General features: G+C 41.4%; 4 non-coding genes across 4 annotated transcripts; all 4 read right to left on the bottom strand.

Moving 5' to 3' along the window:
- Nucleotides 1-2,024: 2,024 nt before the first annotated feature.
- Trnac-gca (transfer RNA cysteine (anticodon GCA)) lies at nucleotides 2,025-2,096 on the bottom strand. Its single transcript has one exon. It is a non-coding gene; the product is annotated as a tRNA-Cys (tRNA).
- A 1,560-nt stretch (nucleotides 2,097-3,656) lies between these two features.
- Nucleotides 3,657-3,728, bottom strand: Trnac-gca (transfer RNA cysteine (anticodon GCA)). The gene has a single exon. It is a non-coding gene; the product is annotated as a tRNA-Cys (tRNA).
- Nucleotides 3,729-5,631: 1,903 nt separating this feature from the next.
- On the bottom strand, nucleotides 5,632-5,703 carry Trnac-gca (transfer RNA cysteine (anticodon GCA)). The gene has a single exon. It is a non-coding gene; the product is annotated as a tRNA-Cys (tRNA).
- A 7,422-nt stretch (nucleotides 5,704-13,125) lies between these two features.
- Nucleotides 13,126-13,197, bottom strand: Trnac-gca (transfer RNA cysteine (anticodon GCA)). Its single transcript has one exon. It is a non-coding gene; the product is annotated as a tRNA-Cys (tRNA).
- Between the last annotated feature and the right edge of the window lie 223 nt (nucleotides 13,198-13,420).

Genomic DNA, 13,420 nt, shown 5'->3' with positions numbered 1-13,420 from the left:
CCTCCACTTTGATTGTGGGGGGACTGGTCTGAGTGGCTCTGTTGGCAGTGGTGAGGGGCAGTGGGGCTGAGGCTCCTTCTTTATTTTGTAATATCCAACCTCCTGAGTCCCTGATCTGCTTTGAATGTCCAGTATCAATTCCCAGTACAGTCCCTTTTTATTCAACCCACCTTGCTGAGAAGGTTCCTATCTGCTTTCTTGCATTCATACCATGGTGCAGCCAGGAAAGCAACCTCATCTCTTCCACCATCTTGAAACCTCCCTCATTGTGACAACCATTCATGAATGGATTATATGTGATTATTTCAAAAGGTGATGGGCACTTTTTACAGGGATGGTGTGTCATAATTGCTATGTCTTTTCTGGGAGGGTACTTGCAAGCAGAATACTTTAAAGTGGGCATTTAGTTCATCTTGTATGAGTGTGCAAAGCTGTATGTACATGGTTAGCCATTGCAGTGTAGTTTGTAAGAATGAGAAAATGAACCTATTTTGTGTGGGTGCTCACACTCCACATGAACAGACTATTTGCATCAACAGTATTTCCATGGGTTATTAAGATGCCTGGAACGGGATGATTGAGGGCAATTTTTAGCTTCTTCCACTTTTTAAAAAACTTTCAGCCTCAAATCTAATTAGGAGACACATTTTAGCTATGGCATCTCTCATGGGTCCATAAAGACATGCAAATAAAATGGTTCTCAAAGATAGTCCTCAAGCAAATGCTGTATTTCTTGAGGTTGTATTGAAAGGCTTGTCATATAACATTGTGTAGGAGGCAGAGGTGTGGACATGTCACACATAGTATACTCCACTTTTCCCATCTAGATTTAGTTTTCAAGGATATTCTGGCATTTTGGTTCCATTGGTTTTTAAAATATTTTGATTTCCAATTGGAACCAATATGTTCAAAAAAAAATTTCGGCTTATCAGGTAGGCCTCTGAACCCAGATTCAAACCAATAAGAAACTCTGTAGAGTTTAACATTGCGATTTTTCTCTCCTTGGTCGACGGCTGTCATGAATTCATTTCTACATACATTCCTCTGATTTTTGCTGTTATGAATAAGCATAGTCTGGTGATTACTTTGGCATTGAAGCCTCCACCTGCAAGGTGTGACTCTGAAGTAGGCATGCTGGAATTTTCTCAAGTTATTGACCAAAAGGCAGAGGCAATATAGCTGAGATAAGAGGAGAAGCAAAGTAGAACAGGGTCAGCTCAGCGGGAGAGCAGGAGGGCCTCCAGCTGTCAGGGAGGGTTGCCCTCTTCTGATGAGAAAACCTGCAGGTTGTACAAATCCTATGAATTCCCATGACAATTCTTGGGATCTAATTTTCCAGATCAGATCCCTAATTGTCACACCTGAGAAGCTGTGAATTAAATTTACATCATAATTTAGCAGTCTTGCAGAATCAAATATTGCCTGGAGTTCTGTGGAAATTTTTATGGCTGCTAGAAATAGCAATTTGGGTTCTTTATTTTTCCCCACAAATGTCAGTTCTACCCCTTTGTGAAAAGTTTTTTCTATTATTTTTATTAGTGCATAAAAATTGTACATAAGTTGGTTTCATTTTGACAAAATCAAACATATGGAATTTGGTTTCAGTTCCATTCTCCCTTCTTGCCCTCTCTCTACTCTCCATTATTCTCCTTTCTATATTCTATTGATTTCTTTTCACTCACTTATTTTTCATTGATGCTTTCTACATATACATAAAGGTGAAAATCTCTGTGTACCATATGTATATACATATAACACGATTTTGTTAAATTCATACCCTATTTCCTCCCATTTCCCATCCATTCTCTCTCCCTCTGTCTCCTTCTTCTACTTCACTGATATTCCTTTTATCCTTATATTTGATACTTACGCACCTTCTTTCCCTTAATTTGCTCGCACTTCCACATAGGAAAGGAAACATTTCTTGATTTTTCTGATTCTGGCTTATTTCACTTAACATGATATTTACTATTTTAAACCATTTGTCACCAATTTTCATTGAGTTCTTCATTGGGTTCAAAAGGAGGGGGCACCTGGATTTGAACCAGGGACCTCTTGATCTGCAGTCAAATGCTCTACCCCTGAGCTATACCCCCTTCTCTTTATGTGTGTCTAATAAGCACTCTAAAGCTGCCTGGCCACACCCTGGACACCATCACATTTTTACTTGCTAGTGTTAGACCTTCATATGCATTGTATCCTAAAAGTCATTTAAAATCCAAGTGTAAATTCCAATACCTTTTTCCTGCCAATTAGAATTATTGGATGATAGGATGAGCATTGGCAAGGGATTGTTTCCCCAGCCCCACTGAACTTTCTTGATTCTAAGTTGAATTAATCAAAAAAACATTTGGCTGAGCCCAGAAGCCCAGGGACTGGAGAGGGCTCTTGCCTGTTGAGAGGCACAGAAATATCTCCAAGCTTCAGGTGAGCACAAGCTACAGACACAGAGGTGATAAACCATGGATAAGAGTGACTATACCTCCTCCATATGCTGAGGAGGCACACTGGAGAAGCCAGGACAGACTCTGGAGAGTGGGGAAGATGAACAAAGACCTTTCTAATAAGGAGACTGCTAAATCAGGAAGGTAGAAGGTGATACTGCTGGGTGCTCCTGGATTTGAACAAGGGACCTGCAGTCAAATACAGACATACTCCCCAATTCTTTAACAGAATGAAAAGAAAGGAACATAATGACATAATTCATATCCTTTCCCATAAAAAGAGGGTGATAATTTAGAACCCTCTGCCACAGATTTGCGTGGAACCATGTGTCTGGCTCCATTCTTTACTCCAACAACAACTGGAGACTCCAGAACAAAGGTAGAAATAGCCACCGGTATTTGGTTCATGGAACAAGAAAGGAGCTGTGAGGACAAAAGAGAGGCCACAGACAAAGGCCTGAGAGGAGCTGGAGTCATGTCTGAGGGGCAACTGTAGGGTCCACAATGGGTACACAAACAGGAGAGCCACAGGGTTGCCTAAAATCACAGCCCAGAGGGAGATGGAGAAGAAGAGGGTCAACATGAGGATAATGAATAGGTTCAGTAAGAATAGGAAGATGAGGTAGAAATGAGGAGAGGTGTGAGCAAGAACCTGCAGGTTCTAAGACCTTGACAGGGAACAGCCATGAGTGAGGTTTGGGTTTGGGTTTTGTGTAGAATAAGACTTGACTGTGCATCTGAACACACAAATAGCCAAAAATCAATACAAGAAACTAATGAGCAATTAAACCAGAAGTTTTCTTTTCTCCCACATGAAAGTACAATTAGGTGGTCCAGGATTGACATGGCATAGCATAGGGACAAGTGCCATAGTCCTTCACTCCAGTTATTCTAGTGCTCTGCCTTCAAGGTCCCAGTTGGCATCTCCCACTTTAGGATCACAACACTGTCCATGGAACAGCAAAAGAAGGCAAGAGACAATCCTCTCCCTGTAAAATATTGTGCTAAAGTGGATTCAGAGTGGGGCCTGAGAAATGGCACTCTGATAGACTGTTCAGGTGATTCCAATTCATACTTGGGGTTAAGAATAACCATAGTAGAGCCTCAGCATTGGCTGCTTGTGGTAAAGAGAATGTTTATCTGGTGTGTACTGAAGAAGAAGAGGAAATTGAGGAATCTGTGTAGGAGAGAATGTCAAAAGTAAGCATGAGTAGGGGGCACCTGGATTTGAACCAGGGACCTCTTGATCTGCAGTCAAATGCTCTACCCCTGAGCTATACCCCCTGTTGCCTTGTGTGTGTAATAAGCACCTTAAACCTGGATGGCCACACCCAGGATCTGGAGATGTGCACTTGCTAGTGTTCTGCCATCATACACTAACTTCCTGCTAGGCCATGCCCCTTCCTGTTTACACACCTGTAGGTTTAACCAGCACCTTCCTCCTCCTTAGAACCTGGCTGAGGGTGGGGACTAAAAATGGTGGCTGTCTGCAGAAGGAACCTCCTTTACAATGAACCAGAGGAGCCAGAGTACAAGAGCTGGCTGCTCAGCAGACACTTTGGAGGTGAGGGTGGCACTGGGAAATGGCACTTTAATAAACTGTCCAGGTGATTCTAATTCATACTTGGGGTTGGGGTCTGGGATGGGCAAGAGCAAACCTTGGTTTCCCCCCTGAAACCTCCACACTCTGGGAAAGGACCTAGGGATCCCGTGTGCCTCTAGTAGCTCCCTGAAGGATCTGAGTCAGAGACAGGTTTGAGCTATTGCTTTGATCTGTGCCTGTGTTAGTCAGCTTCTAACTACTGTGACTCTTTTAATCAGTTTTTCATCACTGAGACCAAAACACCTGACAATACAAATTTTAAGGAGTTAAATTTTCTGTGGCTCTCATGTTTTCAAAGGTTGATCCATCCCAGTCAACTCCATTCTGCAGGTCTTCAGCTGAGGCAGAACGTCATGCCAGAGGGTGTGGTAGAGGATAGCAATCAGGACATCACATCAGGAAGCAGAGAGAGATTCCCTCAACACAGACAAAATATATACCCCAAAGGCACGTCCCAGTCACCCACCTCCTCTTGCCACACACCACCTACTTCAGTTACCAACCGGTTAAACATTATCAGGGGATCAATGCACTGATAATATTAATGCTCTCATAACCCAATCATTTCACCTTAAACCTTTCATTTTCTCACACATTAACTTTTGGGGGATACCTCATATCTAAATCATAATGGTGCACATAATACCTCACAAGAACCCCATTTAAGGAATAAATGTTGATTTTGGACTCATGAATTCAGAGGGTCAGTTCATGGTTATCTTACTCCAGTATTTTCTACCAAAGATGAGGCTGAGTATCATGGACAAAGAGCGTGGCAAAGGAAATCTACTCAGTTCATGGTAGTGTTAAACCACGATGCAAATAAAAGACCACTGACTCTATTTTTAAATCAAATAAAAGCAAGCTTGTAATTCCGGCCCTACAGGAATGTCTCTCCCAAAACCCGTGGGAATACAAGACAGTACTCCAGCTCTCTAGGATTGCAGCTTTATAGCACAGAAAGTTTCAAAAAGGGAGGCGTGTCTTGGGAACTTACAGACAACAGAATTTTTACAAGCATCAAACAAAGGCAGGTAGTAGGTTAATGGTCTAAATGGTTCAGTAATTAGGGAGTCAATTTAGATCCCAACATCAGAATTTTTGAGGCACCATTAGGATTTCAGAGAGGGTTGTTATCGGGCCAGGGAAAGCCAGAATTTATGAGGGGCCACTAAGGTTTCAGAGAGGGTTGTTATCTGGTCAGGGAAATCCAGGAATAGGTGAGTTCAAGGCACGGGCAGGCATTCCAAGTAAGTTTAAAACATTAAAATATGGCCACGCCAAATAGAAATCATAATATTTTACAGATAACAGAAATGAATATTTTATAAATTGTGACAAGATCGCTCCTGATCTTAAGAGGGAATTAGGCTGGGTTTATCAGGAGGCAGGAAGCAGAGATAGGAATTGAACCACTAGGAACTAAATTTAAACTCCAGTGATAGCCCAGTGGCTACTTCCTCCAGGTATACCCCAGCTGCCTCCAATTACCACCCAGTGAGTGCAGCCAAATGGTTCATCCATCAGATGGATTAGTGCACAGTTTAGTTCCTTTATAAGGGAAGGCCAAAATTCAGCCTGAGTAGGGGGCACCTGGATTTGAACCAGGGACCTCTTGATCTGCAGTCAAATGCTCTACCCCTGAGCTATACCCCCTGATACTTTTATGGGGTTCATTATAACTTTAAGTCCTACAGCCACTACAGACAACCTGTGACATGTGAGTCACTACTTCAGGATGGGAGCTCTCGGCAGCTGCCAGGCCTGAGTCAGAGGAAACTCACCACCCTGCTGCCTACAACAGACAGCCTCCCCTCCACAACAGTCCTCAGCCTGTGTCTTCCCAGCTTTGGGGCCCTGTGCAGGTAGCAGCCTGGAGAAGCACTGGCTGCTAGAATGGCCCTCACAGCCAAATACTGTGCCTTCATGGTGGGACCTACCAGAACACACTCCAGTGATACAGGTGTCTGCTCCTACACACCTCCTCACATTTGGGACTGACCCTCCTCCCAATGCTCAGGTCAGGGCACTTTCTACAAAATTAATATCTACAACAAGTGATAACCCTTCCAACTTCTCCTCCAGTTAATATACACAGAGAATGATGCAGACGTGGAAGTAGATTTGGGAATCTTAATATTGAAGAACCAACACCAAGAGAGCTCAAGGAGCAGGACATGCTCTCAGCAGCTTGGCAGGAGCAGGGTGACACAGATGCCCGCAACTTTGACTCTGAAGACTGACAGCCTGGGTTTTAATTTCAGGAGCTGGACACTTCTCCCTTGTTCCTCATCTGTAATCCTGCAAAATGGGGATACTAACAAAGGAAACTATCAATAACATGAAGAGAGAGCTAATAAAATGGGAGGAAATCTTTACCACACACACATGAGATAGAGCAGTAATCTCCTGAGTATATAAAGAATTCAAAAATCTTAACACTAAAAACAACAACAACAACAACAACAACAAACAAACAAAAACAAATAACCCAATCAATAAATGTATAAGGATTTGAGTAGATACTTCACAGAAGAACTTGTACAATCAGTCAACAAATATATGAAAAAATGTACAATATCTCTAGAAATTAGAGAAATGCAAATCAAAACTACTCTAAGATTTCATCTCACTCCAGAATAGCAGTTATCCAGAATACAAGCAACAATAAGTGTTGGCGAGCATGTGGGGGAAAGGTTACACTCTTTCAGTGCTGGTGAGACTGCAAATTGGTACAACCACTCTGGAAAACAGTAAGGAGATTCCTCAGAAAACTTGCAATGGAACCACCATTTGACCCAGCTATCCCACTCCCCAGTCTCTACCTAAAGGTCTTAAAATCAGCATATTACAGTGACAAAGCCACATCAATGTTATAGCAGCTCAATTCACAATAGCTAAACTGTGGAACCAACCTAGGTGCCTCTCAATAGATGAATGGACAAAGAAACTGTGGTATATACAAACACTCAATGGAATATTACTCAGCCTTAAAGAGTAATAAAATTATGGCATTTGCAGGTAAGTGGATAGAGTTTGAGTATATCATGCTATCAAGACCAAATGTTTTCTCTTATAAGTCCAATGCTGACCCATAATGGGGTGGGGCAAGGGAAGAACAGAGGAACTTTGGGTTGGGCAGAGAAGAGTGAGCATAGAGGAGGAGTGGTAGGGAAGGAAAAGATGATGGGATGAGAATTATTACCCTATGTACATGTATGATTGCATGAATTGTTACTCTGCATCATATACAAGAGAAGTGAAAAGTTATGATCCATTTGTGTAAAACAAAAAGAGTGTACACTTTGTTGGGTTGTTTATAGACTACATGGTTTAATTCATATGAAAGACTGGCACATACTAAGGTTTTCATATTGTTTCCTGAACACATAGGCTCCCAAGGAACCAGCTCCATTCAAGTAAAGAGAGAGAATAAACAATGGAATTCAACCTGCAAGACATCACATATAAAACTATTTGAATAAATCAGAGTATCTTTCATAAGAGAGAATTAGAAGCTGAATTGAGGAGTAAAGATTACCAAAATGAACAAATAGGTATTTTGAATGAATCAAATGAGATGTTCACGAAATGAAAATGTAATTGACATGTTTCCTTTTTATTTATTTTATGGAGGTATCACTAAAGTATGTGAGTTATCATGAAGAGGTTGATGGAGGTTTACATGCATGCACACGTGTAACCACCTGAGTCAAGACACAGTTAGTCTCTAGCCCTCAGAGGCTCCTGTGGACTTCCTCCTTATTATTGCCTCCTCCCAAGAACATCAGCTTGGATGAGTTGGCCTGCTGTGCAGCTGCATCTACATGGAATCAGACACGAGATACTCTGAGTCTGGCCCCTTTCACCTATCCTCAGGTCAATAAGATCCATCCACATCTGTCCACTGTCACAATCATTTATTGTTTTCCACTCCTGCTGTGTGGTCCATGGCTGACTACAGCATGATTTGTCTGTCTGTCCCACTGACAACAGACATTCCATGTGTATCCAGTGTGGGCTCCAGAGGGCAATGCTGCTGGATGTTCCTGCATGTGCATGGACACTCTCTGGGGTCTATATCTAGGAACAGAACTGCTCCATAATAGGGAATTCATGTTTTCAATATCAACGATGCCGGATGGGGGTCACACCAGATTCCACTGCACCAGCAGGGTGAGCGTGGGTGCGATCACACATCCTCACCAACACGTGGAATCCTCAGTGTCCACCATGGTAACCATCGTGCTGAGATGTAGGGCCATCTCACTGTGGTTTAATTTGTGTCTCCGTGAATGCACTGAGGTCCGAACACTGTTTCACACTGTGGTCTGATGCACACTCAGTTTGGGGACACGTCTCTGCTCACTTACCTACTGTGTTGTCTACACTCTTTATTTGCTCTGTGCAAGTTCTTCATATATTTGGTCCATGAACCCTTCTTCAGTAATACATGCAGACTCTCCCGCCCCATGTGTTGCCTCTTAGCTCTTTAACTGGTGTCCATTTTGTGACACATGAGAACTGTACATATACACGGGACATGTATTGTGGTGATTTGATGCATTTGAACATTATTGATGTTAAAATCAGGTTAAACACCCGTCTCCTTAGGCATTTTTCATTTCTTTGTGGTGAAAGCATTCAAAACCTTTCTTCTCATTCTTTTGAAATATCCACCTCACTGTCATTCTCTGCCTTCACCCTACTGTGCATCCAGAACTTACTTTTCCCAGTGGTGTCTAGTAATGACCTAGAGTTCGTTTTCATTCTGTCACCCTTATCCATCTGTTTCTGTGGCTACTGTGCTTCTTGTGTCCACCTTCACGGGCCTTTCCTTATGTTTTCCTGACTCCCCGACTTGTTGTTTTGCCTGTCACTCTGAGGTTCGAGACACACTGGGACCTGATTTTCGAGTGTGGAATGAGGCGGAGGCACCTCTCTTTGCTGATGGCCACCCCAGACTTCCACACCATCTGCTGGACAGCTGGCCTTTCCTCCCTGCTCTGTAGGTCATGGTGGCCTTCAGCCAAGTCTGTGAGGGGCTCTCCCAAGGATCTGCTCTCACCTGTTGGGCTCTGCCTGTGCTTGCACCAACCACGGGAACCCTTGCTTCCCGGGCTCCAGTCAGTTTGGAGATCTGGCAGGGCAAATCCTCCAGCTCCTTCCTCTTGTCTGGCAATATGGGCTACTGCAATTCCATCCCATCCTCACACCCTGCATGTTTAATTTCTCTCTTGATATTTTGATTATATTGCTTTGACATTCTAGATAAAATGCGGGGAAATTGACATGTTTGTCATGTTGAGGTATCCAATCCCTAAACTGTCCATCTTTTCACTGTTTTTGTTCTTCCGTTTCTCCTCAGGATGCTCCACGGTTGTAAAGATCATTTTCACATCTTTGATTTGATTTATTCCTAGGAATTTGATATTTTTATGTTTTTCAAATAGAACGTTTCATTTTCTAAAATTTATGGCCATTACATTGAAATGCAATTACTTTCAACTTTGAATCCAGCCACATTGCTAGACCAGCGAATAAATCTAAAATGTGCTTAGAGACCCTTTTGTGCTCCCATGATCAATCGCATCATTTGCAAATTAAGGAGGTTTCATTCTCCTTTAAAACTGCACATTTTACTTTATGGTTTTTGAGCCCTAACTGATTAAGAAGCTCATTAAGCTCATTAAGAAGAGCAGTGGTGATAATAAAGATTTTTGTCTGGTTCCCAGTTTTCAGGAAAAGCTTTCAACATCCCACCAATGGACAGTATTTCATTTCATGTTTTTGGTAGATTCCTGGTCACATGTTATAGAGTCGGGGTGCTTTCCCTAGTTGGCTAAAAACTTTCTAAAACTCATAAATGTGTACTGAATCTGATGAATGTTTACCTTCGTGTCTTTTAACAAGCAGAGGATTTTTCTCCTTTAATCTGAGGTCTCGGTTTGGATTTCTCTAGAAGTAAATTTGATGCCAAGTAGTGTATTTGGGGGATAAACCCAGGAATCCCCAGTAGAGTGGGTATGTCAGTCAGAGAAAGGAAGGAAGGAAAAATAGCTGGATACAGGAAAGTTGGCATCACAAGGCAGCTGGAGCATTGTGCCACTTGGAATCTCTGAAAGTGTGTGCCCTGCCTCAGATCAACTTCCCCAAAGGACAAGGATGAGGGATTTATCCACCCACTCCAGCATTAGTGGCTGAGGGCTGCTCCTGGGGATGGGGTTCTACTTCCCTGGGACTTTTGGGTTTTGCCTGTTCTGGCAGCCTTGACAAGCTGTCAGAGTAAGTCAAGGTGGGGACAGTTGGCACTTGGGCCTGTTGGCACAGGGATGACCAAAGCTGATCCATAGAGGGTCAAAGCATTTGCTATAAATATTATGTTCCAAATTGCATTAACAGAGCTTTCTAATGATAAGCCAACCTTGCGTTTGTGGATTAAAATTAATTTGGTTATTACATGTTATTTTTTAGGTAACAATAAATTTTATTTATTAAAACATTTATAAATTTTTAAAAAGTATTTCGTTTTAGTTGTAGTTGGACACAATACCTTTATTTTACTTTTATGTGGTGCTGAGGATCGAACCCAGTACCCTGCACGTGCTAGGTGAGCACTCTGCAGCTGAGCCACAACCCCAGCCAATATAAATTGTTTTTAATATCATAGTTAATATGCGAGGTTGGTCTGTTGTTTTCTGTTCTTACACAATCTTTGGTATTTTTCATAGCCTGTTTAACTAGCTATATAAAATCTGTTGGGAAGGTACCATTTTATTTAGTTTTATTTTCAGAAGTGTTTGCCTAAGACTTGCATCATTTCTTTCTGAAATGTTCAGTCAAACAAATCTTGAAACTACATGTGTGGAGGATTTCTAAAAAATTTTTTTAATGACAAAAAATTTTCAAGAACTTAACTTTTTCAAGAGTTATAGGATTATTTATGATTTCTATTTCTTCTTTATTGATTTTGATAAAACTATGCCAGAGGATGAAGACAAAGATCAAACAGGTGAGGAAAAACGTCTTGGGTATCCTGGGTACTGCTCAAGATCTCAGCTTTCAAGATGCAGGTTGAAGTTTCTTTCCTCTGGGCCCCCTACAATCCCCAGTCAACCTCTAATGTGCCTCCAGTGTTCCAATTGCCCTACTTATATTTACATTATAAATGTAAATAGGACTTATTAAGGATCAGTTGTGAACAATGCATTATGAGATCTATAATCTCATGGATCTCCCTATATTTCAAGAAAACATGTTCTTGGGCTTGACTCATTTGGACACACTCTAACAAATCTGGCAGGAGATACATACCATGTCCTGCTCTTACAGGGATATGGGAGGGACCACATAACACTGGAAGCTTTCTGGGCATATTTTTGGCATATTATTGGTAGTTGGGAGAGTGTGGAGCTTTGCCATCAACTGCTCAGAAAGTGCATGTACTAGGACCTGGATCAGATCAAGTATTGTATGTTCTATTCAGCCAGATCAGTCCTCCTAAACTAACCAAAGTGGATTAGTGAGAAAGGAGAGAGAATTAGGACCATCAACCAAAGGATTTCTCTCTCCTCATGCATATTGTATTTTTCTAAAAAATGTTCTATGCCAACTTGTATTAGGTTTTATTGGCAAAATTGACTCATAATCTCTTTAAAATATTTTTAATTCTATAGAGAATATAATCATGTAAACTTTTACTTTTTTGATGTTGACTATCTGTGTTTTCTTTTATACTTAATGTTGTCTGAATTATCATTTTTGTTATTTATTTCAAAGAATAACTTCAGCTTTATGGATCCTATTCATTTTCTACTGCATTAATTGATGATTTCATTAATTAATATCTTCTACCAGCTTCCTTATGCTTTTTTGAATTTATTTTTATCATTGTATTCAAATGTTTTTTTAAATCCATGTTTAATTATTCTTCACTTTTCCATTTACATTATTGTAGGTGGATTAAGGCTATTTGTTGCCCTCCAGGTACAGCTATTGCTGCAACTGCCAAGTTTCAACATCTAGTGTTTTTGTCATAATCATTAGTATAATATTTTCTAATCCCTATTACAAATTTTTCTTGACACATAGATTGTTTAGAAGTAAAACTTTTTGTTTCTGAATACACTAGAGAATTTCTAAATCTTGTTGGATTTTCTAGTTTTCTGATATTATTTATTTCTAGTTAAATTTTATTTTGGTCAGAAAACATAATGTTTGTATTTTTAATATCTTGGAATTCTTAAACTTTGAATGATGAAAGGATAACAGAAGAAACCAGAGGAAAATTAAAAATATTTAGAAGGAAGTGAGAATAGTGATATCAAAATATTTGGGACAGTCTGAAGGCAGTTCTAAGAGGAAAATTCATGGCATTGTGCTTATATATTAAAAGAATAGAATGGTACCAAATAACTAATCTAACATAACATCTCAAGGCCTTCGGAAAAAAAGAACAAACCAACACCAAAAACCAGTAGGAGCCAAGAATAGTTGAAATCAGAGGCTAAATCAGTGAAATTCAGTGAGCACTGACTGTAACTGAGTAACCCTCCTGACATCTGCAGCCTCCTTCAGGTTTCACCTCCTGATGGTGCTTGTCCTTATTAGCAGTCTTGCTGCCGACCCCAACCTAAACCTGAGAATAGGGACCTGGGAATGCAGAAACACATCTCATCACACAGTGGCCAGCTCTGGGCCAAACCAAGTGCCATTTGTCCTTAACTGAGAACAAGGGATGAAGGTGGAATGTGCAGGTGGAAGAGAAGCAGAGGCACAGGGAGGTGGGAAGGGTGCTCCAGGTGGCTTCTGAGACCTACTGTGTGTGCACTGTACTAATGAGGATGGGGACTCCAAGTCAAGGTGGTCTTGGGGGACTTGGATGATGATAGGAGGGTAGTAGGGTTGAGAACGGAGGCCCTATACATAAAAGGCATGTCATTGCAGCCCCATGTTATGCAGCTTTGAAAAGCAGGATTGAAAGTGGTTTCTATCAACTCCAATGGAGATCTCCCAATGTCACTCAGAGCCCACCTAAGAGGTACTGGTTATGGTAGCTACCAAAATAGCACATAAACAAGGGGGCACCTGGATTTGAACCAGGGACCTCTTGATCTGCAGTCAAATGCTCTACCCCTGAGCTATACCCCCTGCTGCTATGGATGTGAAATAAGCACCTGAAACCTGGATGGCCACACCCTGGATTCTCCACCTGGAGAGGTGCACTTGCTAGTGTCTGCCTTCATGAGCTTCCTTCCTGCTAGGCCACGCCCTGACTAGGCATGTGTAACCAGCATGTTCCTCCTCCCTAAAACCTGGCTGAGCATAGGGCATAAAAATGATGGATGTCTGCAGCAGGAACCTCCTTCACACT

Source organism: Urocitellus parryii, chromosome 3 (genome assembly GCF_045843805.1).
Source record: "Urocitellus parryii isolate mUroPar1 chromosome 3, mUroPar1.hap1, whole genome shotgun sequence".
NCBI classification, from domain to species: Eukaryota; Metazoa; Chordata; class Mammalia; order Rodentia; family Sciuridae; genus Urocitellus; species Urocitellus parryii.
This window is presented reverse-complemented; position numbering and strand designations above follow the sequence as displayed.